General features: G+C 51.8%; 1 long non-coding RNA gene across 2 annotated transcripts in view; it reads left to right on the top strand.

Moving 5' to 3' along the window:
* The window catches only part of LOC141374537 (uncharacterized), a 51,589-nt gene that overhangs the window by 7,123 nt on the left and 19,829 nt on the right, over positions 1-24,637 (top strand). The window contains exon 2 of one of the 2 annotated variants that reach the window (XR_012381516.1): positions 3,416-3,547. This is a non-coding gene — a long non-coding RNA (uncharacterized lncRNA). Of the gene's footprint in view, positions 1-3,415; positions 3,548-19,624; positions 19,771-24,637 lie in introns of those variants that run through there. The other variant, XR_012381517.1, reaches the window with a different exon arrangement.

Raw genomic sequence — 24,637 nt, 5'->3', positions numbered from 1 at the left:
GAGGCAATCTGGGAGGGAGCCATGGGCTATTCTTTGGGGCCCTGCTCCCTGCCTCCTCCTCCAAGCCAGGGGCCCCCTGGGAGAAATGATGAAGCTACAGGTGACCATACTTACCACTCAGAGGAAAGAAAGTTAAGGGCAAGGTCAGGCGCTTTGGGAGGCTTGGTGCACTGGGCTGGGACTCCTAGGGTCATAGCTGTGTGAGGGCTCAGATATATCATACAGGTCATTCTCCACCTTCCACAGAGGTCCAAATCCAAACAGCTCCTAGCAGGGAAAATTTATCTCCAGATGTATTGATGGATTGAATGAGAGACACCCCATCTGGTGTCCAGTTCTCAGAAAGAGATGGACAGTGCCCACTGTGCCCTGTGATGACCCTTCTCACAACACCTTTAGGACTGTGTGTCCCTAGTTCTGTGTGCACATCTGACTCCCACCAATTGTGAGCCCGTTGGGACAGGAACTGTGTCTAATTTATTTTTATAATTCGGTATCTAGCCCTGTGCCTGCAGTGTAGACTGGGCTCACTTAAGATTTACTGAATAAGAGAAAGAACGGGTGGATCGAGGGACACAGTCGGGTTGGAGAAGGGAAGCAGAGGAGAGATCCTTGACTCTGTAATGTAGGTGGGCATTGGCTCCTATGTCTGCCTGGTGATCCTGTTTGTCACTTGTGCTCCCCAGGGCACCTCATATAGTCTGCTGTCCCCTGTGCCCCTGAGTCCTCGCAGCAGCTTAGAGCTGAGGACAGGCTCCCTGACTCGTCTGGACCGAGGAGTGAGTGGGCCAGGTCAGGGTCCCACTGGGGACCACCAGCTATAGGAGCTGGGTCACCCACAGCGGGGAGAAGGGGGTGCTAGGATTAGGGGAGGGAATTGGCACAGGGTGTGGGGTCAGCTGAGAGTGTCCAGCTTGGGGAGATATGTGGATCCACTGGCCTCCCCTCATATGCTGGCTGGGCTAGGCTGGAGATGGGCAGCTGTGGCCCTTGAGACCCTGTCCCAGAAATGCAGAACTATAACCCAAATCGTCCAGCTGCCCGCGCCACACACCCCCGCCCCGCCTTCCTGGCCTCTGACTCTATGACCCAGCAGTTTTTCTCTTTCTCTCTGTCTTATTAAAGGACATCTACCCCAGGCAAGAGAGACAGTTGCCTGTCGATAAAACACCAATAGCCTCCATACTCTCCTAATCAATACTGGAGTGAAGAGGGAAACAATTAGTGGCTTTTTATCTTCCAAGGAGTGGGCTGTCTTTTGTGCAGGGCAGAGGTGGAGGGCACCTGGCTGGGGACAGCAAAGTGCTTCATAAATCTAAAGTTAGTGACTTCTAGGTCTTATGACATTGATGGACATCTGCAGAGTTGGTGTCTGGGTTTGATTAGGGGTTGGGATTGGGAGGGGAGACAAGCTGGAGACCCTTGTCCTAAGGGAGTGAGTGTAGAGTTGAGCGTGGGAGACAGGCATCAGGTTGCAGGGACTGGTGGCTTTTCTTGGCCCACCCCAGACTTGGCTGTAAGTTCCTAAATCATCGAGGGCAGGACTTTAGAGCTTGAAGAACCTTAGCCGTCTATGGACAAACCTCTTCATTTTACAGAGTGAGACACTGGGGCTTCATGAAAGTGGTGACTTTCCCAAGGTCACACAGAGTCTCCATGACAGTGTCACACACTATCTCATGAAATCCTCTTAATAAGTCTATCAAGTGGGCTCTATTCAACCTGTTTCGTGGCTGAGGAGGTAGAGGCTCAGAGAAGCCAAGCCACTGGTTCAAGGTCCCACAGCCAGGGAGTTGAGAAGGCCGGGTCTGTCTGGCTTTGCAGTCCGTGCCCTCCCACCGGACGTACTGAGACAGTCCCGCGCCCTCCCACCGGACGTACTGAGACAGTCCCGCGCCCTCCCACCGGACGTACTGAGACAGTCTCGCGCCCTCCCACCGGACGTACTGAGACAGTCTCGCCGGGCCAACCTGGGGCCATCTTGTCGTCTCACGCTCTGTGAGCAGAGTATGGATCTTTATTTTGACAACATCAAAGTTCCACATCACTAATTGCTATTGTCTGTCGGAAGTGGCGCTGCTCTATGTTTGGGATGATGCATGAGGTCGGCCTGGGGATAATTAATGGGATCCAGCCTCCTTTCTTCTGCTCAATTGAACTCAATTTGGGTGATTTTCATTAGTCCATCTGGAGGCCTTATCCCACACAGGGGTGGAAGGCTAATGGGGTAGTCGTACCCCAGGGTCACCTGGGTCTCCCACAGCACGGCGAGTGACTGACACAGGTCATCATTGTGAGGGGCTGGCTAATGTAGAAATCCCCTGCTCTCCAGGAAGTGAAGGAAGACTCGGACGGACCCTGCTCCGGGCCCGTGCATGTGCGTGGAGCAGCTCTGCCTCTCCCCTCTGGTCCTCCTGGAGGCCTAGAAACCAGGAGGCTCCAAGCTGAAAGGCTTGGACTTGCTTTCTAATATTCAAACCCTTTCTGCAGCACCCTTTCTCCCCCAGCCCTCAGCCGGTCTTTCCTTGCATGCACCCAGGGATAGGAACTTCACTACTACTACAACAGAGCTCCTCCAGTGTCCTTCCATCTGCACGTTTTGTGAGTGCTCCTCTGCCATGGGGCTGCCACGCAGGTGGTCAGAGTCCCATCGCTGGTTGCCTATAGCTTTGGGCGACCTCATCCTTTCCTTTCCCTGACAATAGAATGGATTCTACACTTTATGGGCTGAATGGTAAAGTCCATTCTCTAACAGCTCTTAAATATTGGATCCTTTGTCCTTGTGAGTCTTCTATAGGCTAAACACACCCAATTCCTTCAATACCTCTCCTCTGCCATCATTTGAAGCCCATCCACATCCTGGTCACCCTGCTCTGTCTCAATCTGTCTAAAGCACTCACCACTGAACCCAGGTCCCAGGGAGGGCTTTCTCTGCAGAGACAGATGAGACTATCACCTCCTTCATTTTGGACCTTGTGTCTCCACGAAAGCAGCCCACACCTGCTAGCTTGGCTGGCGAACCCGTCACCCTGCTGACCCTGTGATGTCTGGAGCCCCTAAGTCCTTTTCACAAGGGCCAGGTGAGACCTTACTCCAGGACCATCATCCTTGAGATGCCTACAGAGGCTGTTACCGCCCTCCACTCTGTGCCCTTAATAGAGAAAACCCAACCAGCAAACATCTGCGCGGTCCATTACGTGCTCCACCTTTTGCTAATTCAAAAGAAGGAGGGGACGTGACTTCTGTTCCCAAGAAGAGAGACCCTCGAGAGCGATGTTGGTCATGTGGGTGTCCTGTGAAGGCAGGGCTCTCTCTGTCTTGGGTTCCTGCTCTTATTCTGTCCTTCCTTCCTCCTGCTGTCCTTGGTGTTCTGCCCCCTCGCTTCCTGAAGTTCTATGCTTTCTCTCTTCTCCAGTTGCCTGTGGATCCTTGCTTAGCCCTGGGAATGCTGCAAAGAGGAAAACCAAAGAAAGTGCAAAGGTCTAACCACCTCTCGTCCAGCATCTTCAACACAGGTCAAGTGGTCCATGCTCCCGCCTCCATCGAGGTAGGTTGAATTAGTTCATACCAAGTTGGCGGTCACACACTAGGGAGAGGGGTCCATCCTCATCGGCCTTGGGAGGGTAGTCGTCTTTTGCTCAGGGCCCCACGCTGGATTCCGATCGCTGCACACTGGCTGCCCTGGGCCAGTGCGTTACGTTGCGATGCCCTGGGCTCGTGTCAGACAGACCCGGGTCCTAACCCAGGCTCCATGCTTGTTAGCTGCGTGCCCTCAGGAGAGCTACGTGACATCTCCCAGCCTCAGCGTTAAAATCTGGAATACAGGGGCATAACTTCCTTCCGCCAGGACTGATACGGAACTTGAAGAAGATACCCTGTGACCGACGGCTTGCGTAGTGCTTTGCATGCTGTAAAGACTCTATTGGGTTTTTATTGGAATGTTTCTACCCTGGCGAAATGAACCCTTGCCAGGGTGGGAAGCTTGGGCAGAGTGGGAAGGACTGGGGCGGGGGGGGATTGCGACGTGGTGTGCGGGCAGCCGCGCGTCCCAGGGGCTGCACCTCTCACAGCCCAAGTCCTGGTCTTTCTCCCAGCCGGGCCCGCCCGTCTGGGGAGCTGGAGAGTCTTCCAAGCTGCAGCTGCTGCTGCTGGTGCCTCAGGTCCTGCAGGAGCTGTCGACTCTGCCCCCGGCTCGAGGCTCTAGTGACACTGCAAGTAAACAGCAGTTGTCAGAGTCGATTTAACGTTGACATTTTTATCACATATCAGGGCCTGGCACCATGGCAAGGAATGACAGAAGCAGAATGCTAAATAATTTCTCTAAATAATGTACGCTCCCCGGGCTGCCTGCAGGGAGGAGGAGCTGGGCAAGAGCGGGGACGCCGGCTGGGTTCAGTGTGTGCGCGAGGGGCACAGCTCACTCATCCCGCGGGCCCTGCCGCTGACAGCCTCCCCACGGGGGGCTCCTGGCCCAGTGGAACTTTCCAGACCACAGGGCAGGAGACGTGGGTGGGAGTAGAGGCCAAGGAGAGGCAGGGTCAGGGGAGGGGAGAGCGCGAGAGGGTCAGACTCAGGAAATACTTGTTGATTTGATTTGAAAGAAGGAGGAAAGCGAGGACAGAGGCAGAGGCAGCGCCTCAGAGCGCAAGTCAGAGACTGCGGAGGGAGAGAAGGAGGCGCAGATGGAGAGAGACCGAGGGGGGCAGGGGAAGCCAGGGAGAGAGGAACGGGAAAGGGACGTGGCTGCGAACGAGGGTGACCTGAGCTGGAGTTGCCCAGGGAGAGCAGGAAAAGAGGTTGGCCAGGGGGCCAGGGAGGGACGGAGGGGGTGCAGAGACAGGGCATGGGGCAGGCCGGGTACCCCAGAAGGCCACAGCAACAGTGCTAGACAGGCCAGGGCCCCCGAGGGTAAAACCTCATTATCTGCAAACCTCAATCATTCTACTCCCCTTCTCCGCCAACTGCCTGCTTCCTTCTGGGCACAGTTTCTCCTCTGGGCTTTGGGGAAGGCAGGGAGATCAGGGCTGTGCAGGTTCAAAGCCTTCCCAAACTGCCCGAAACTATCTGTGGGGAAGCCACACATCCACACAGCCCAGCAGCCAGGGTGGGGAAGTCCCACCCCTTCATACCCTCACCCTGCTAGGGAGGGACCAGAGAAGAGGGCTCTTCCCTTGGGTGGGTCTGGCGCCCTTGGCCCCCTGGCTGCTGATTGCTCCAGGAAGGACTTCCAAGGGCACATTGCTTGCAGTCTGCAGTCTCCCTCTGGAGAGCTGCATCAGTCTCCAATTCCAGTCCCTGGAGAAGTGCTGGAGTGTATCAGGTGGTCGATGCATTGTTCATAGAATGAGTGAAGGAGTAAATGAACCATTTCAGGGGGAAGGGGACATCAGAGATGTAGAGAGGTTAAATGACCCTGCCCACAGCACATTTGTGACAGACCCAGGACCCACAGACCTCCAGGCTGAGGACGGGTCATTCAACCTCTCAGTAAATCTCTGGAGCCTGGAGGACACTTTGGTCCAGACTCCTGTCTACTAAGTAGGTGAAGGTAGAGCCCTGATCAGTCTAGGCTGTGGATGAATCCTTCTAGAAAAGTCTGTCTTCCTCCCTTCCCACTTCCACTTTCTTCCTCAGCATCTTTCCTTATCTCTCTCCTGTGCCAATCCAATCTGCCAGGGAAATATTGTGGATGAAATCTCATGGAGACCTTGTGGCCAGCCATAGCCCGCCAAAGCTCTCATTCACGCCATCCTTGGTTACCACGGTAGCAATAGTCCCCAGATCCCAGCAGCTTATCACAGGAGCAGTGGCCCTCCCTCCTACATGGGACGCATGGCCTGTCTCAGTGTTCGTCCTCACGCCAAGGCCTTCCCAGGTGCTGGAAACTTTGGTGCCCACTCGGGAGAATCATCCAGAATCCTGGCCTCTTCTTCCTCACATCTCTTCACATATATACTGCCCTTTATCTTGGCTTTACTTTCGGCAGCCACCTCCATAGTGACATCTGGATCTTATTGTTCAGAATTGCCTCCTACTCTGAAATCCTGCATCTGTGCTTTGACCACAACTTTCCATCAACTGAGTTCTCTCTCGTGCCGTTTCTCCTTTCCCAGTAAGTGTTTTTGTTTTTTTCTTCAGTCTTTGAGAGTCCCTTGACTTCTGTCACTTCCCGGTCCTCGTTTCCTTTCCCATCCAGCTTAAATTCTCTGGTCCACCATTTAGCCACTATATTACGGTTCGTATCTGTATCTATGTTTATGTAAGAGATTTATAAAACACTGGCTAATGCAGTTACGGAGGCTGAGAACTCCCAAAATCTGCAGTCAGTAAGCTGGAAACCTAGGAGAGACACTGCTGTAGTTCTAACCTGAAAGCCAACAGGATCCAGACCCAGGGAGAGTTGATATTTCAGTTCCAGTCTGAAAGCAGGAATGAACCATTGCCCCACCTTGAAGACCGTCAGGTAGGAGGAGTTCTCTTCTACTCTTGGGAGGGTCAGTCTTTATGCTCCGTTCAGGCCTTCAACTGATTGGATGAGGCCCACCCTCACTGGGGGGCGCAATCGGCTATACTCACACTACCCATTCAGATGTCAGTCTTTTCCAAAAACACCCTCACAGGCACACCCACAATAATGTTTAACCAAATGTTTGGGCACCCCATGACCCAGTCAACTTTACACATAGAATTAAGCAACTCAGTCACCCTTTTGCAATATCCTCAGATCCCTTGCTCTATGGCTTGTGTCTCATGACCTGGACAAACTCCAAACCCTGGATCAATCCAATGGTCTCCTTTCTCCATTTCTCAGTCTGGGGTGATGAGTGCCTCTGGCCACACACGCATGCACACGCACACACACACTCACACACAGGCATGCGCACACAAACACCGCGCGGAGCACCCTGAGACTTTACCTGGCCTCTCCACAGCCCTCCTCCAGTTCCCTAGGTAGCCGTCTTTCCATTTCTCCAAAAAGCTGTCTCCAGCCTCCTTTACTGCCCTTGAACTTCCTCAACACTGCACTCCCCCCCATCCCACCTCTGGCACCACTGAGCCGGCAGCAGCCCTTCCACCACAGTGCCTTCAACAGTCTTCCTCCCCTACACCGGCTCCGCACATCTGTGTCTGAGCTTTTCCTGGGTCTTTCCTGCCCCTGTGGATGGGGGACCAACTTTTCTGTCTCCTGCCAGGACTTAATCTCACCGTCAGTGAGCAAGTGTCTCGGCTATAACTACAAGCACCCCTCCCTGTCTGGATCCATCCGTGCACCATTGGAACATAAGCATCTCTCGTACACAAACAAACACGCACCCTTCTCTGACTTCCCACGCCTCCCTGGTCATTGCCCCCTCTCTCCTTTCTCCTGGAGAGCCAGACTTTTTGAAACATCATCATCATTTTCTATTTTTATTCCATTCACTGCGTTGGAATCAATTTCACCCATCACTCTGCTGAGGTCTCCTGTGACCTGCTCGTGACACTAAATGCGATGGGCATGTTTAGCTCGTGCTCTGAGCTTGACTTGTCCCCATCGTCTGATCTAGTTGACCACACCTTCTGGAAACGCTCTCTTCCCCATGGTGCTGTTTTCCTCCATTCTCTTTCTACGCTCTGCCTGCTTCTTCGTGGTCTTAGTTGTAAACTCCATTTCCTCTCTGTTTCCTTAAATTTTGATATTTCTCAGTGTTCCCCGTTCTCTGCCTCCTTCACTTTGACTTCCCAAGTACTGTCTGGGTGCTTGAGGCTGATCCCATGGCTTCAGTTGTGGTCTATCCGCTGGTGACTCTGGAACCTCCCTCCACCCTGGCCCCTGTGTGTCCTCCTCTGCTGCTGATCTCCAGACTTCACTCACCATCCCCCCTCCCAACAAACGCGCTCCCCCCCTGTATTCCTTCCCTTGGTGAATCCCTTCATTCAGCACACTCTTTCTGCATGCCTGCTGTGTGCTAGGCAGTGCTCTAGGCTCTGAGCACCCTCGGCCCTGCTTCCCACACCAGGAGCCCTGTGGGCAGCTTTCAGGGTCCTCACCTTCCATCTCCTAAAACACACAATGCTGCCAAATCTACCTTTGTGGTCTCTCATCAACACTTGCCTTTCCTCTGTTCCTGCTGCCTCCCAACTTGAGTTACTACCTTAGCTCCCAAACCTGTCTGCCTGTTTCCAGTTCTGCCCACTCCAATCCGTTGCCTCTGTGAAGACCTGAGAATTCTTAGCACTCCACTGCTCCAAACCCATAGTAGATTCCCTTTGCTCTCAGGCTTCCAGGTACCAAAACTCCCCTGCCTTTGTGTGGCATGGCCTCTGCTTGTTTCTGCAGGCTCGTCTCTCTTGCTTTGCCCCATCTTGGTCTATGCTGCATCCACCATGAAATATTTGCAGTCTCAGGCATGCCATGTTGTCCCCTCTGCCTGGAATGCCCCGTCTCCCCATCTTTGCCTGTGAACCTTTCATAGCTCAGGTAACACCTTAGAGGTTCCTTTTCTCTAAAAGCTCCTGGGAGCACCACAGCAGGGAGGGGGCAGCCTGGACTCAGCTCCTGCCCAGATCCAAGCCTCCTGCTGGGGAGCAGACACCAACCTGGGTCCCCTGGGAGGAGGGCTTGGCCTAAGGTGACTGGGGAGCAGGACAGCGAGGTCTCAGGGAGAGGCCCCACTCCTCTGGGCCCAGCAGGCTCCCAGACTCCCTCCCCAGCACTGCTTCTTCCTGGAGCCATACCTGTCCTCCTCCTTGATCCCGTGCCCAGGCCCCAAGGAAACCACCCCTGAGCTTAAAGAGGTACTCAAGTGTGGACCGAGAGGCAGGTCGATATGGTGGGAAGCCCATTAAAAGAGACTTGTCCCAGCTCTGCCACCTGCCAACCCTGGGCAGTTGCTTCTGGGCCTTTTGTGCATCTCAAGAACAGAGTTAGAAGCCCACCACATGGGCTACTATGAGGGCCAGTGGGGTACAAGGTGTGAAGTGGCTGACTATGTGGGTCATACATGCTAGTTAAGGCTGGTCAGACCTGTTTACTGTCAGTGGGGTGTATGTGGTGGGGGTTGGTGAGAGGGTATTCCCCTAAAAGGGAAGTTGTCCTTTTGCCTCCTCTAGTGTTGGGACTTTCTGCATGTTCCTGTGGGGCGTGAGGGGCCCCTGGCCAGTTTCAGGAGGTGGGGGGCCAGGAGAAGGCAGCTATGATTTGGACAGCCCCAAGGACGCTAAGGATGGAGACCCCGCGAGGCTGGCCGAGCTGATGCCAGGACTCAGCTGTGCCAGAGTTTTAAACTGGTTGCTTATAGTTGAGTGTTTAAAGCAGTTTACTTGTGGTGCCAACTGTTCTTGGATGATTTTCCCTAAATGTTTTATGTTTTGTACTTGTGCCCAGAGGCAGTTTTATCTGGTGGGGGCACTTCTGTCAATCTGTCACCATGAATGATTGGGGGGGAGGAGGTGGAGGGAACAGATCGAGAGGAGGAGGAGGAGCCTGTGTCCTCCGGGGGGCGGGGCTAGGGGAGGTCTGTGCACTGTCAGCCCGTCAGACAGGTTGTCCAGCGTCAGTACCCCCCCGTGGACTGAGAGCCCTTAAGCCCCCCGAATGCAGCTGGATGGGGGGGCGGGCTGAAACACGGGAGGCTGGTGTTTTTGCCTTCAGGGCACTGAGGATTGAATGACGGGTCTCTCTTTCTCTTTGACACACACACACACACACACACACACACACACACACACGGCTTTGGTGCAAGCTCACCTTACCAGCGAGTGGTTTCCTATAGGACACGACTTATGGAATTATTTTCAGAAGATTCTCCATCATGACACCTCTCTATCCTATTACCTGGAATCCCCTTTTCCTGTGAGCAGTGACTTTGACTTTCCTCAAATCTTAGGTCAGCCCCTTGGAGGCCACGGGAAGCACTGAGAGGGCACAGTGCCTAATCTAGGAGGTGGGCAGGCCGCCGGCCGTGGGCTCCTCTCTCTCTCTGGTTCCTGACTTGAGTGCTGAGATGCTGAGTGGTGGCCATTCCAAGCTCAGAGCAGACCCAGTGCAGTCTGGGTCTTTGACTGCGGTCAAGGTCAGCATGGAAGCTCCTGGAGGCCCAGCCTTCATCTGATATGCTTCGCTCCCGGAGCCGTGCCTGGCATATTGTCGGTGTGGAGTCAATATTTGTTGGGATGTCAGGATTCTGGAGTCAAGGTTTCACTTTGTGACCAGGCTCTTTTAAAATGCAGATGATTGGGGCGCCTGGGTGGCTCAGTTGGTTAAGCGACTGCCTTCGGCTCAGGTCATGATCCTGGAGTCCCGGGATCGAGTCCCGCGTCAGGCTCCCTGCTCAGCAGGGAGTCTGCTTCTCCCTCTGACCCTCCCCCCTCTCATGTGCTCTCTCTCTCTCTCTCAAATAAATAAATAAAATCTTTAAAAAAAATGCAGATGCTTGAGTGAGAGGCAGGGCACTGTGTTGCCCCAAGTCATGGAAAGTGGCCAGAGGGACCCAGATTGGCATCTCTGCCAGTGACTGCAGGTGTGAGCTCAGTCTCCTCACCTGTGAGACGGCCTCCCGGGGCCGTGGCGGAGGTTCAGATGTGTACGTTGGGAGTGAGGAGTCACGTGAGCAACCCAAACGGAAGTGGGACTGGGAGGAAGGAAGCCTGATGTCAGTGAACTCTGGCTGCCAGCTGGGCTGGACTTCCCGCCCGCCTGGCTGGCTTGGGGGCACCAAACCCAGCTCTGAGGTCTCAGTCCCTCAGTGTTCACCAGGCTGGGGTGGCTTACGTGACCCCTTACACGGGGACTGTTCCCTCCTCCCTGCTGTCAGTCCATTCTGCTTGCAAGGGCCCCCGTTGCCTTTCTGACTGAGTGGGTGGGAGTTTTGATAATGGGTGGAGGAGAAAGTATTATTGGGGGGCATGGAGGTGATGTGCAAGGAGTTTACACAGGGGACCACAAGTCCGGGGAAGCTCACAGATCACTGAGGACCCATTCTACCTCAGACTCACTTGCTCCAGAACTAGAAAATCACATGGGGCTTTAGAAATTCTACTGTTTCACCTGATTTCCACAGAGGCTCTGAGAGATTCTCACTGAAGATAATTATTTTCCCATTTTGCAGTTGGTAAAACTGAAGACCAGAGCAGGGAAGGCGATATGTGTGCGAGCTTGATGCCCTCCAGTCCCTGGGAAATGTGTTTCTTGCCTGAAGGGACCATAAAGCTAAAAAACCAAATGACAGGGGCGTCTGAGTGGCTCAGTTGGTAGAGCATTCGACTTTTGGTTTTGGCTCAGGTCTTGGTCTCTGGGTCATGGGACCAAGTCCTGCATTGGGCTCCCGGCTCAGCGCAGAGTCTGCCTGAGATTCTCTCCCTCTCCCTCTGCCCCTCTCCCTGCTCACACACTCTCTCTAAAATAAATAAATTAATAATCTAAAGAAAAACCAAAACAGAACAAAACAAAAAACAAATGGCCATTTTGGGAGCTTTGGTCACCAAAAGGCCAGTCCTTCTAGGTTAGTTAGAAAGACTGTGAACAGTAGGGTCAGGGAGACAGGGGTTCATGCTCACCCCAAACTCTGCCAGCTGAAATGGGGGTAGTGACAGACTGCTGTGGAGCAGGGGTGGGATCCTGGGAGACACTGAGCAGACACCAGGTCCACCTGTCCCCAGGCCCAGACGGTCTTGTGACAGTGGCACCAGCAAAGCAGTGGGAGCCATCCCGACTCTGGGGTCCGGGATCTGGGAGCCATCCTGACTTTGAGGTCCAGCATCTGGAAGCCAGGACCTGGGAGCCATCCCGACTCTGGGATCCAGGATCTGGGAGCCAGGATCTAGGAACCATCCCGACTCTGGGGTCCAGGATCTGGGAGCCAGGACCTGGGAGCCATCCTGACTCTGGGGTCCAAGATGTCTGCTTGTTGGATGTGTAGCTTTTGGTACACGCCTCTGGATCCTCATTTGCATGATGGCAAGATCTCTGGGAGTGGGCGTGTGGCTGGAAGGGAGTCTGGACAGGCAGGAAAGGCAGGACCGGAAAGGGCCTCTTTTGACCCCAGAGATTTGGCTGCATGACTGTAGGCCAACACCCCGGAGTGTACAGCATGGCTGAAAAGTACAAAACCAGCACTGGTGGAATTAGAGTGTATCCTGGGCAGGACCAGCTACAGCATTTGTGGGATCCCTTGGTACAAACTGAACATGTGGAGCCCCTTGTTCAAAAATGATTGAGAATTTCATCACAGTGACAGCAGACCCGTAAACAAAGCCCAGGGCCCCCTGAGCGAGGGGCTCTATGTGCCTGCACAGTCAGCCGTCCAGCACTGGTCTCAGGCCATGGCTGATGGGCAGCGCAGAGGGCTGTTGGAACTGGGGAGGGGGCCCTTCTCTCCTTGAGGGGCTTGCATTTGCCCTGCAAGTCCTCAGTTTGTCTGGGGCTAGGAAACCCTTTCCTTGCAGACCTACCTCCCTGAAGGGGCTGGGGGCCTAGAGTGGGGATGGAGACATGTGGGTGTTGGGGGGCGGGGCGGGGGCCACTTCCTCACAGAGCAGATACTGAGGGAAGTCTCCCCACCTCCCACTCAGCACTGTTCCCTCCCCACCCCAAAGGCAGCACAAGGTAATAGTTTTAGACACATTTCATTGAAATATAATAAAATATTTGCATGGCGTTATTAGATAAATAAGGGTTGACTTGAGGCAGCGCTTATTGGGAAATGTGATATGAAAATTCATTTAATATGAAAGAATGTGGAGGCTTAAGTTTATGGTAATGGATTGATTGCAGATAGTATCTAATAACTCCATACAAATATATTTCAATCATAATATCCGCCGGGGTGGTCCTCGGCTCCAGAGGCGTACGGGGCAATTGTGCGCCCGACCTCTCTTCCGGGCCAGATTAGAATTAATTAATTGCTAATATTGTGACATTACTTTTGTAATTAAGAAGCCCCATAATTTTCAGTGGCGGTGAGAATGAGAAGTGTTTATTATTGTCTCAGATGAGGCTGGAGAAGGTAGAGAAGCAGAAAAGTAATAGCAGAGAGAGAAATCTAGAGAGGGAGCACGATTATTTTGTTCCCTGGGTCTTGAGGTTTTGTCTTGCCTGCAGAGTGGAGAGCCCCAGGTAAGAGGCAGGATCTCAGGGCCAGGTGGGGGCAGAGGGTCTGGCAGGTACCGCACAGCACAGAGGATGGAGGGCGACATCTCTCTCAGACTTGCCGATCCCCGGAGGCAGGGCCCGGGGGCCAGCTCAGGGAGGGGGCTCTGGCTGAGCTCAGGGTGGGAAAGCAGGGACCAAAGGTGGGTCACGGTTGATGAGTCCGTGACACGCCCCTCCCTCCCTTGATAAACTGTGAAATCCATTTGTCCTTGACTGGAATGAACTCAGCGAGGCGATGGCTGTCACTTCTGGGCGACCGCAGAGGGGCTGGAGGAGGAGGAGGGGGTGCCTGTCTCAGGTCCATATGCTGGCCTGTCTCCCAACACACAACCCTGGGAGTTTGCTTGTCTTTCTGCCTTTTCCTTTCCTGGGGAGAAAATGGAAATAATTTCCTTTGAAACGTGACATTTCCTAATCCGGCGCCTGGCCTGGCTGACAGCAGGATTAGTGTGCACGGGCTGCCAGGCCTGCCTGGCCATATGCAGGCGCCTCCCGGGGGGCTGCGGTGGCCAGTGCCAGCCCCCTCCCCTGGCTCTTCTCCCACCCCAGTTTGGTCTCAGCTGCCCCCTCCGTCTGCACAGTGGGAACCAGCCAGTGAGCTGGAAGCCCGCTCAAGCCCTTTCTGGAATGTGTGTGTGTGTGCGCGTGCGGGAGTGCAGGTGTATGCGTGTGTGGGTGGGGGGGTAGGGGGTGGGAAGGGTGGGGAGTCTCACACACTAGAAGCTGTTAGTCTTACCATGGGAGAGGAGAGGAAACCAGGATGTGGAGAGGTGGGTTCAGGGCTTGGCTCTGCGTGGAGCAGCTATGTGACCTGGGCTGGCTGTTCGTGCCCCTCTCTGGACTTGAGACTTCTTATCTTTGAATTGAAAGCATTAGAAGAGTATTGCATTAGATTGTTTCTACCTCTTCTGCTTCCAGCAGTCTCTGATTCTCTACTCTTTGTCCCGCTCTTTTGTTAACGACAAGGACTGACACAATCATGGGCCATTGTATGAGGCGCTCTTCGAGGGCAGGAGTTGGCTCTGCTCTCCCAGCTCTGTTTTTGCCTCCCGAGGTACCCAGGACTGGTGTGCTGGCTTTGCACATGGGGCCTGTCCTTCAGGTGCCTGGCAGAAAGTCCCTCAAACCCTCTTACTGCCACAGGCCACGCATCTTATAATGCATGATGTCAAAGCCTCATGGCAATCCTACCAAGTAACATCTACTTCCCTCCTTTTTACAGATGAAGAAAGGGAGGATCAGAGAGGTTAGGTGACTTGCTCAAGTGATTAATTCAAGCAAATTTGAACCCAGATGGACCAGCTCCAAATCCCCTGTCCCTCAGGTCACTGTCCCATGTCACCATATGGACCATCCTCCCAACCCTACACCCTCTGCCAAGTCCATGAGCTTTGGGAGTTGGCTCCAGCCCTAGACCACCTTGGCTGTGTGTATAATTGTCATTTGTCTGCAATAGGGACTGGGGTACTTCCTGTGGGGAGGGTTCTAGTGTGCCCCCCAGCCCCACATTCTGGATTAGCCACTGTGAACTCCCAGACGGGGACCACTGGAGGTGTCCTCAGACCAGAATGTCTGCTCCCACGGCTGTGTGCCCAGATCCAGTGGAGAGCCGAACGCTCAGATTAGACGACCTGGCATAGAGAGCCTGCAAGGAGCTGGGAGGTGGATGTTTCCTGAGCAGGTTACTGGGGATCTCCTTTCTGGTCCTCGAGACCAGAGAGGAGGCAGAGGGAGCCCAGGCTCTGGGCAGCAGGTTGGCAGGGGAAGGTGGGAAGCGGTGAGGTGTGGCCTCGAGAACTCTAACACGAGGGCTGGCTGCCTCCTGATGGATTTCCTCCGTTCCCTGGCTCTTCGTTTCCACATCAGTGAATCAGAGATTGGCTTGGGTCTGAGAGTCTAGGGTCTCTCTGAAGGTCTCTGAGGCCTGCGGGGGAGGGAGGAAGATATTCCGCAGATACAGCCTCTTCCTCCCCGCTCCTCATCTCCTCTGTGCGCTGCCTGCCGTTGTGGTCCTAGCCTGTGCTGGGAAAGTCTGAAAGCGCTTTATTTAGGAGGTTGGGGTGTTTATGTGGAAACGAGCGAGGGGAGTTGAAGGGTAATTGTTGCCATAATGGCAAGAGGAAAGAAGTGTACACAGCTTCGCTCAGCTCAGCCCTCCCTTGCCCATCGCTGATGCAAACAGCCCACAATCGAGCTCCTTCATTACAGTTCAGAATTACAGATGGGACAAAATGCCTCCAGTGCAGGACCCAGGGGTAGAAGGCAGACAGCTTGATCCTAGAGTGCCCTTCTTGGAAGTGGTATTTTTTTTTTTTTTTTTTTTTTTTTTTTTGGAGATTAGAGTAGCAATACTCAAAGCAAACCTGAACACCGAGGGCTGGGAGAGCTGGGCCAACCTGCATGAGTGAGGTGTGGTCCCCTGGGAACACCCATCCCCACACCCGCTGTGGATGTTTACCTGACCTGCTTCTTCTGAGTCCACTCCACACTCTGTCTCTTTCTCCCTTTGTCTTCCTGCCTGTCCTCGCTTCTCTGCGTCTTCAGCGTCTCTTTCTCGGTGTCTCGGCCCCTCCCAGTTTTTTCTCTCCTGCTCTCCCTCCCCATTGATCTTCCGAACTCTGCATTAGCATTCACAACCTCCGGCACCAGCCACTTAGGCCAGAAAGACAGCTCCTTGGAAACACAATTGAAATATTTTTATAAATGACCAGCGGAGTTTGAGTGACATGCCCTTCTTAGGCTAAATAAAATTAAAGTTAAACCTTCTAAAAAATACATGAGCCAAACATCCTCTGCACATTTCATTATGCAAATGCAGCTGTCCGGCGCTGCACAAATTAGCCCTCCTTTTGAAATTCACTGCTGGCTTCTTCTCTTCGTTTTCCTCTCTTTTTTTTTTCCTCGAGGTTTTACGCGAAAAGGCTTTGTGATTTTAGGCCGACAGCTGGAGTCTGGGGGAGAGGGAGAAGCTTGAGGGTGGGAGGGCCAACTTACTCCTCCCGATTCCCTCTTTGTCCCCTCTCTTTCCTCTCTCTGGGGGGAAGGTGGCAAGAGAACGCCGAGCACACGGATGACTCCTCACCTTCTCTTTGCAAACTGCTCTGCAGGGTCTGGCCAGGAGAGGTCAGCCTGGGGCTGGGAGCGGGGCTCCCTGGCTGTGCGCTCACAGAAATCTCAGCCTGGGGCTGTGCGAGCCTGCAGCCTCAGGGATGGACTGGCCGGTGGGCCACAGACCCACCCCCACTCCAGGTCCAGACGCTCCTTCCCCAGCGCCTCAGGCATCATAAAGGATGTCTTTCCCCTGTTGCCTGGATCCCAGGTAACAACTGGAAAATTTGAGCAATGTTCTAGATGTGGCATCTCCTCTGTGCCTAGCTCTCAAGTGTCTGGGAGAGTTTGGGTTTCACACAGGTGGGGGGAAATCACATTGAATTGGATAGATGGGAGAGCTGCCCTCCCACGGCCAGCTGACCAGGTCACCTAGGAAGACTGTCTTGTAATCTTCCCTGCAGATGCATATGACAGTGTGACATATCACCATTAAAATCACTTATTTACCCCGGTCCCCTTAGGGGAGAAAACACTAGAGAAGGGGAACAAAATAAATCATATGAAGGTATAAATAACCTCCTAGAATCTCAGCACTTAATTGTATCTTAGAAGGGTTCATGTATCTCACTGTACACATGGGGACTGAGATCTAAGCGGATGTGTTGACTTGGCCACAGAACAGGCTCCGGCTTCAGTGCTGTTCTCCAAGCCGAAGCACGGAGCGCAAGGCTCAGAAAGATGTGGGGGGGCACAAGGGCAGAAAGAGCCACTGGGACAAGTGGAGACACTCCTCCATCCCCAGAGATGGTCTTGCCCTGACCCTTTGGGTTCCAGGCAGCATGTGGCCTTGCATCCAGCCGACCTGCCGTTCATCCAAATCTGGCTAATCCACTCTGGACTTGCGGGACTGGATTCCTGCCCCCACTCCGAGCTCCCAGCAGTTTTGGGCTAGTCCATGGGGTCCAAGTCGCTCTTGCCCCTGCTGTCCTCTCTGACTGTCGCTGGAGGAGAGGGTGTGGGGGAAGGGAGGAGGGAGGCAAGGGAGAGGAGCAGATGAAAGAAACTCAGTTGATCAGGCCCTTGGCAGTGGGCTGAGACCCACAGGACACTTCCTTTCCATTCCAGCCTCGCTAGTCTATACCTGCCTCCCCTGAAGCTTACTTTACTCCCACTCTGAGCCACTCTTTCCCAGTTGCTGGTGAGATCCCTATCCTGACTCCTACCAGCCATTTCTGTGCTCAAAAACTTTAAATGTCCGGCCTAGTATCAGCAAGCATTTCTTGAGTCTCTGCTCTGGGCCAGACATTGAACTAGGCATGGGGGGCGGGGGATGGGGGAAGGGAGCACATCGAGGCATGAGCCCTGCCTTCATGGAGTTTACAGTGTAGCAGGGAAGCCCAATGTGGGCCTGTGGAAGGAGCCAGTGATCGAGATGTGCAGGTGCTGGAAATGAGGATGTGACCCTGGGGCGGACACTGGCCAGCTGTGTACTAGACCTCTTTCCTCTCCTTCCTGGGGCAGAGTTAGACTAGCCTTTCCCTGGCAGGAGGTATGGTTTCCTGACTGTGGTCTAGCTCCTTGCTCCTCAACGTATGGTTCCTTGGACAGCAGCAACATCACCTGGGAGCTGGCAAAGAATGCAAATCCTCGGGGCCCCTCGTCAGTCCTACTGCATCCTAATCTCTGGGAGCTGAGCCCAGGAATCTGCAGGTGAAAGCGTGAGAAGGCGTTCTAACCCACGGAATGGGAGTGCAAGTGCCACTGCCCGGCCGTGCAGTGATTCTGATTGGTTGCTTTCTCTTTCCTTCCGTTTATTGGGTGAGAGAAGCATAGGACTGAGTTAATCATGTTCCGCAGTACACGTACTGTTCATCTGCGAAAGGCCCCTATTTTGTTTTGCTTTCTTATGTCTTTCCATCTCACCCTCATGCCTACTTCCCTGTCTCTACCGTATCTCATACCTGGATAGAGTTTGGTTGTTCCTTACTTCTTTCACTCAGCTCTGTTTTTCATATTTGTTCGTGCTGTTGTATCTCCGTCTGTTTCACTGCTTCTTGACGGTGCAGAGTATTTCACCTATGCACCCATCAAAGGTTGCTCTCATGTCCTAGTGACAGACACCAGGCTGCCTCAGTTCCTTGCTGTGATGGACAGTTTCAAGCACGTCCTCTTGTGGGTCTCTGTGGGAGTTTGTGTGCAGCACACACCCGGGAGAGGGCTTGCTGACTACGTTCACAACCGCTCAGAACTGGCATGTGGCTCCTGAGATTGGCTCTCTCCGCAGACCCCACCACTGGCAGTGCCAATGGCTGGTGGTTTTCCCACATCTTTTCCAAGCACTTGGTGTCATCTGGCTTTCTAACTGTCGCCAGGCTGACGGGCCTTATGGGGGTCTCCACGGGTTCTTGGCGTTTTTACGATTACCTCGCAGTTGTGCATCTCATGGTGTACCTGTTACAGCGAGGGACTTTGCAGATTTCACCTTATGTGAATTGCCTGGTCATATTTCTTTCCCTTTTTCAGTTGTTTCTGTTTTTGTTGTTGTTTTGTTGTTGATTTGAAGGAGTTCAAATCTATGATATTTGCTGGACATAGGCACGCTCTCTATTTCAGTTGTTGCAATGTCTTCTCCTGGCTGGTCACCAGCCTGCCTGGTAACTCTGGCATTCTGTTCTCTTGGTGAACAGAAAGCCTCAATTTTAGTTTAGTCAAATGCATCATTTCTTTTTTTGCCTGATGGTTTGAGCCTTTTGGGGTCTTATTATTATTTTTTTTAAAGATTTTATTTCTTTATTTGAGAGAGAGAATGAGAGATAGAGAGCACGAGAGGGAAGAGGGTCAGAGGGAGAAGCAGACTCCCCGCAGAGCAGGGAGCCTGACGTGGGACTCGATCCCGGGACTCCAGGATCATGACCTGAGCCGAAGGCAGTCGCTTAACCAACTGAGCCACCCAGGCGCCCCCTTTTGGGGTCTTATTAAAGAAATCTTCCCACACCAAGGTCACAAAGATATTTTTTCATGTACTCTCCAATAGTTTTGCAGGTCACATTTAGGGCCCTAATCTTTGGGAGTTCAAGTTTTTAAATAGCAGAAGGAGAGATTTAAACTTGTTTTTCACCTGTATGGTAAGCCACTCTTCCCAACACCACCCACTAAACAAATCGCCTTTCCCCCCAGTCTTTATGATTTCACCTGTCTCATATGTCTGATCGAATGGACATACAAACACATGACATATATGTATGTATACACACACACACACATGTTTTGTTGTGTGTTCTCTCTTGTTTTATTCATTTATTTGTTAGTCCTTGTGTTAATCATCCCTCCGGTTTTCTTTTTAAAAAATGATTGTTGTCATCATTAGCACTGTTCGAAAATCATGTAGTTCTCCTCTCTTTCAGGAAAATGGTAGGATTGCATTTCCCTGTCCACTTGGAGTTTGCTGTGGCTCTATGACTTGATTTGGACAATGGAATATGAGCAGAATTGACACATGTCACTTCTGGAAGGAAGCTTTCAGAGCCAGTGTGTAATTCCCCACGTTCCCTTCCCCCTGCCGTGACAACCTGCGATGCTCCAGTCAGGTAGGCGCTGTCAGCCTGGATGACACTGAGCAAATCTTCCAGGCAACCTTCGATGGACATGTAATGTGAGTGAGGAACAGACCTTGGCTGTTTTAAATGATTGCACTGGGAGCTTATTGTTTCTGCAGCAAAATCTTGCCCATCCTGACTAAAACGATTACCATGGGTGGACTGTTTCCAGTAGCTGATAAGGCATGTCCCTCTTCTTTGTTCTTTCTTTAAAAAAAAAAAAAAACTACGTAGGTCTTTGTTCTTCCATTTTAGAATTTGTCAATCTTCTAGGGAATTCCAGCCGGAAAAATTCACCCATTCAAGGAATTTTAAGCAGGACGGTGACAAAAGAGGGAAGGTTTCAATTGCTGAAATGCAAGGAGATTCAGTTTCCCCAAGCAACAGCTTCTAAAGTACAAATATTCCTACCTCATCTTCCACATGCTTCACTGACCTGGCTCATTCCATCCTTGTGCCATGTTTCTGGCTCATCTTTCATCATCTTCTCTTCTTGTTTTTCATTTTCTCTCACTTCCCTTGTATGTGGATCACCACAGATTCCTTCTGAATCTCATTCAGAGTGGCTTCCCCCCTTTAAAAAATTTTTTTTGAAGATTTTATTTATTTATTTGACAGAGAGAGAGAGAGAGAGAGCGAGAACAAGCAGGGGGAGTGGCAGGCAGAAGGAGAGGGAGAAGCAGGCTCCTCGTTGAGCAAGGAGCCTGATGTGGGGCTCGATCCCAGGACCCTGCGATCATGACCTGAGCCGATGGCAGTCACTTAACCAACTGAGCCACCCAGGAGCCCTGTTTTCCCCCCCTTATCCAAAGTTTTGGTGCCACTCACTTGGGCTTTCAGAGGGCTCACCTTTTATCCCACATTTATCAAGAGGACCTTCTAAACAGTGACTATTGTCCCCCAAGAGGAATTCTGATGCCAGGTGTCAAGATAATACAAAATTAACCACTTTGTTACAAACAAAAGATGCTGGAAAAAATTAGACAGTGGGTAAGGGTGGGAAAAAGAAGACAGACATTCAGATACATAGTTTATATCATCAGAAGATACATTTTGTATAGATAAAGAAGTTAGCTGTGGGGGGTGAGGGACAAAGCGGTGAAGAGGGTCAAAAGGTATCAACTTTCAGTTGTGAAATGAGTCAGTCATGGGGATGTAATGTACAGCATGGCAAGTATAGTTAAACTACTGTAGTGCACATTTGAAAGTTGCTAAGAGAGTATATCTTAAAAGTTCTCATCACAAGAAAAAAAATTTTGTCACTGCATATGGTGATGGATGTTAACAGGTGATCCTTTTGTAATATGTAGGCATATGAAGCCATTATATTGTTCACCTGGAACTAACATAATGTTGTATGTCAATTATATCTCAATTTAAAAAATAAGAAGCTAACTGTAAAGGTGAAATCACAGAGAGCTAGAATAAATATCTGATTTCTGTTTCTAACCTTAAAGCTAAAGGAAGAAATCATATACACACTGACAGACTTAACTACATAAAAATGTAAAACTCCTGATGTCCAAACAGTGTGAGCAGAATTTAAGGGCAATCACCAAACTTGGAGGCATTTTGTATGAGCATGACAGGAAAATATTTGTCATTTTAGTAAAGTGTTCATCCAATCGAGAAAACCCAGGAACACCCCTAAGAAGGAAGGCGATCATAGAAACAGACAATTCCCTAAAGAGGAAATGAAGTAAGCAAATAAGTGATATATGGAAAAGATATTCAGATTCATTCATAATGAACTAAAAACTAATTTTTAGTAAGCCTGCCAGAATTTGGTTCAGAATTGTATTGAGTTTATGAATTAATTTGGGGATAATTTTTCCTACTTATTCAGATCTCCTGTTTTATCCTTTAATAGTTTGTAACTTGCCTTTGTAAAGGCCCTTCAAATTTTCAGGTAGATTAATTTCCAAAACACTTTATATTTTTGGTTGATGCTGTGACAGCACCTGATTTCTAGTTGAATATTGAGGGAGGTGGGTCCAGCTGCCTGCCCTGGAGCCGAAGTTGAAGATGCACTCAGCTTCTTTGCCTTACCAGTTTGCTTTGCCCTGGTTTGGTTGCTGGTTGCCGGCTGCCCTTCCTGACCCCTCAGGGAGGGGGGAGGAAGGGAGAAAGTTCTCACTTGAATGATGCTGTCAGAAGGTAGCTGTGGTGCTTTTGGGCTTTGTCAACATAGATCAGCTAGAATGAAATGTCCCAGAATTCCCTTCTCTGCATGATTCTGGATTAGGACGGAGCATAAGAGAAATCTGGGCGAGATTTGGAAGGCAGAAGGCAAGCAGCAGCCGTTAGGCTACAAAGGCCAGTGCAGGGAACCAGGGGCCGCTGTAGCTCAGACATAGGGCCAGCAGTCTTCCAGCTCACCTTGCTGGGGCCAAGCTGCTGCTCCCGCTGGATCTCCTAATTCAGCCGCTCTGAGTCTTGGGCCAGGCGTGCATGCCGCTCTGTAGCCGGAGGCCCCTGCTCTTTCTGCCTTTAGTCGAGGTTGGAGGCACGGAGAGGCAGGTGCAGACTCCAGTCTGCCCTTGCTCTCCCTCACTTCATGACCTCTGGTGACGTCAGGCCCACCATCAGACAGAGGCAGCCGCCTTCCATAGACCCCTCCCCCAGCTAACGCAACCGTGGAAAGCTAATTCCTGTAATAAGTCCCGGTTTCGTGTCATAGCAGTTCCGCTTTCCGGATGAAACCCTGCAGACACAATGGCTCCGTGCCCTCTGGATCTAGCAGATGTTTGAAGCCCACTCTTCTCTCGTGGGTTCCTCAGAGGCTCCTGTCTGATGGCAGCTCGCTTCCGTGGGCCCTCCTCCAGCTGCCACCCCAGCCCCAGAACTCCCCCTTTGCATCCTGTGGGTGTTCACTCCTTGCTGGAGTCCCCTTGCCCTCCCAGGTACCCTCTTGTGTGGGATACAAAGTGGCTTGCAGAGGGGTCTCTCCTTCCCACTTCTGGTCTAGGGAAATGCAGAAGCATCTTCTGTCCCTGACAAATTCTGGGGGTGCAGGGCTTCCCACCCCAGAAGCAGTTCTTCCCCTGCCATGGAAGCAATTCATGGGCCTTGTTCTCTTGCTCTTTGAACATCCTGGCAAAAGCTAGACGTTAGACCCTGGGGTTCCTCAAGATGCAGCAGACCCTTATCAAGCTCTTGGAGAGATCTTTGGAAGTCCCCCTGATTGGGCACGCCTCTCTTCATTGCTCCGGGCTGGGGGTAGGATGGGGGCCACTTACAGCAGTTCTCCCCAAATAAAACTACTTTTCAGATTCATCTCTCCATTCCCACTTTCTCTATCTTTTGTGTCCTCTCTGTGGATTGTAGTGCCTTCTAACTGGTTTTTGAACGTCTACTTTGCTATGTCCACTGATAGACTGGCATCTGTTGTGTCATGGCGCCAAAATTTCCATGTAATACCCTGTTAAGAATGGATGAAGCCCCCCTCCTAGACGGAGATGCTTGCAGAGGAAGAGGCCCATCCCCCTAACCAGGCCTGCAGCGTCAGAATGCAGCCCCCCGACCCTTCCCTCTCCCTGAGGAACTTACCGGATAGGGCAGTCTTGTTGGTCTCCAGCCTGGCTCTTGGGAGAGATCCTAGAGCCACACCGTGTCAGAGCTGGAAGGTGCCACAGACGTTGCTCGTCCTACGTCTTCATTTTATGGGAAGGTAACTGGGGCCCAGAGACGGGAAGCAACTTGCTCACAGAGATGCTGTGTTTCCAGCCCAGGCTGAAAGGGATTCCAAGTACACACCTCCTTTTTCTGGTACCAGCAGACTCTTAATTCAAGTAGACACCAGCTTTCCTACCTCCAAGAAGAACTGAGTGTGTGCTGAAGGGTCCGGAGGTCCATGGGGGGCGAGGCTGGCCTCTAGCCAAGCTTCCCTGCATTCCCCCACTTGGGAGGAAGCCAGAGAATTCAGTCAACCCCTGGTACATGGGGCTGGTGGTGGGGTTGGAACTGAGCAGTTGGGGATCTGGGCCAGTTAAAGGGCGTCTGCAACCTCAAAATACAGTCCGAGGGCTCTGCTGCCCCTGGTTCTGTGTGCATGTCCATTGCTTGTGGCTCTCAGGCCCGAGTCTGAGCTGTTCTTTCCTACCCCACCAGCTGGCCAGATTGGGCTGAGGCTTGCTCTGGAGGCAAATCCTGGGCTCCCAGGGTTGGGGGCTGGGTCTCTGCCCTTCTCAGGCATGGTTGGGCGTCTGGGATATACCAGTTCCCTCCTCTAGCTCTGGGAGGAGGACCCTTCCCCAAAGAGCAGAGCCTCTGAATAAGCTTAGCTGTGGATAGAATATTCACTTTGAGTCCGCCAGGGCAGAGGGTGGCACATGACCTAGATGTGAGGTGTGTCAGTATTACTGTAGTGAGCACTGTGCCAGTTTGCATACGCCATTCCTTTTCATTCCAGAAGTAATTCTAAGAGAGTGCTGTTGAGACTCAGGTTATGAGATTTGCCTAGGGTCAAAGACCCAGCTAGGAACAACCTCATCCAGGGGATATCAAATTACACTTCTACCAGCAAAAACCAAAAACACAAAAAGCCAACTTTTGGTGTCTTTATACCCTTTCTTACAAAGGAGTATTGAACTTTTTAACCTTTGACCATCTTTTGGGTAAAAATGGTGTCACCATGTTAACATTTCTCCTGTTACAGATGAGGGCAAGCATCCTTTCTTGTGTTTGGGAGCCATCCCCTTTTAGACGAATGTCTGTTTATACCATTTGCCCAATTTCTCATTGATTTATAAGACGTTCTTTCTCCTTTCAGCAAATTAACTGTTCGTAATATGATTTTCGCAATTTGTTTTCCAATTTATCATTTGTTTCTTGGCTTTGTTTTGCTGTTTCCCACCTC

The sequence above is a fragment of the Callorhinus ursinus genome, unplaced genomic scaffold (genome assembly GCF_003265705.2).
Source record: "Callorhinus ursinus isolate GAN/ISIS: 27379988/994484 unplaced genomic scaffold, GSC_fseal_2.0 scaffold19, whole genome shotgun sequence".
NCBI lineage: Eukaryota > Metazoa > Chordata > Mammalia > Carnivora > Otariidae > Callorhinus > Callorhinus ursinus.
The sequence above is the reverse complement of the archived record's forward strand: the minus strand, read 5'-3'. Positions and strand labels throughout refer to the sequence as shown.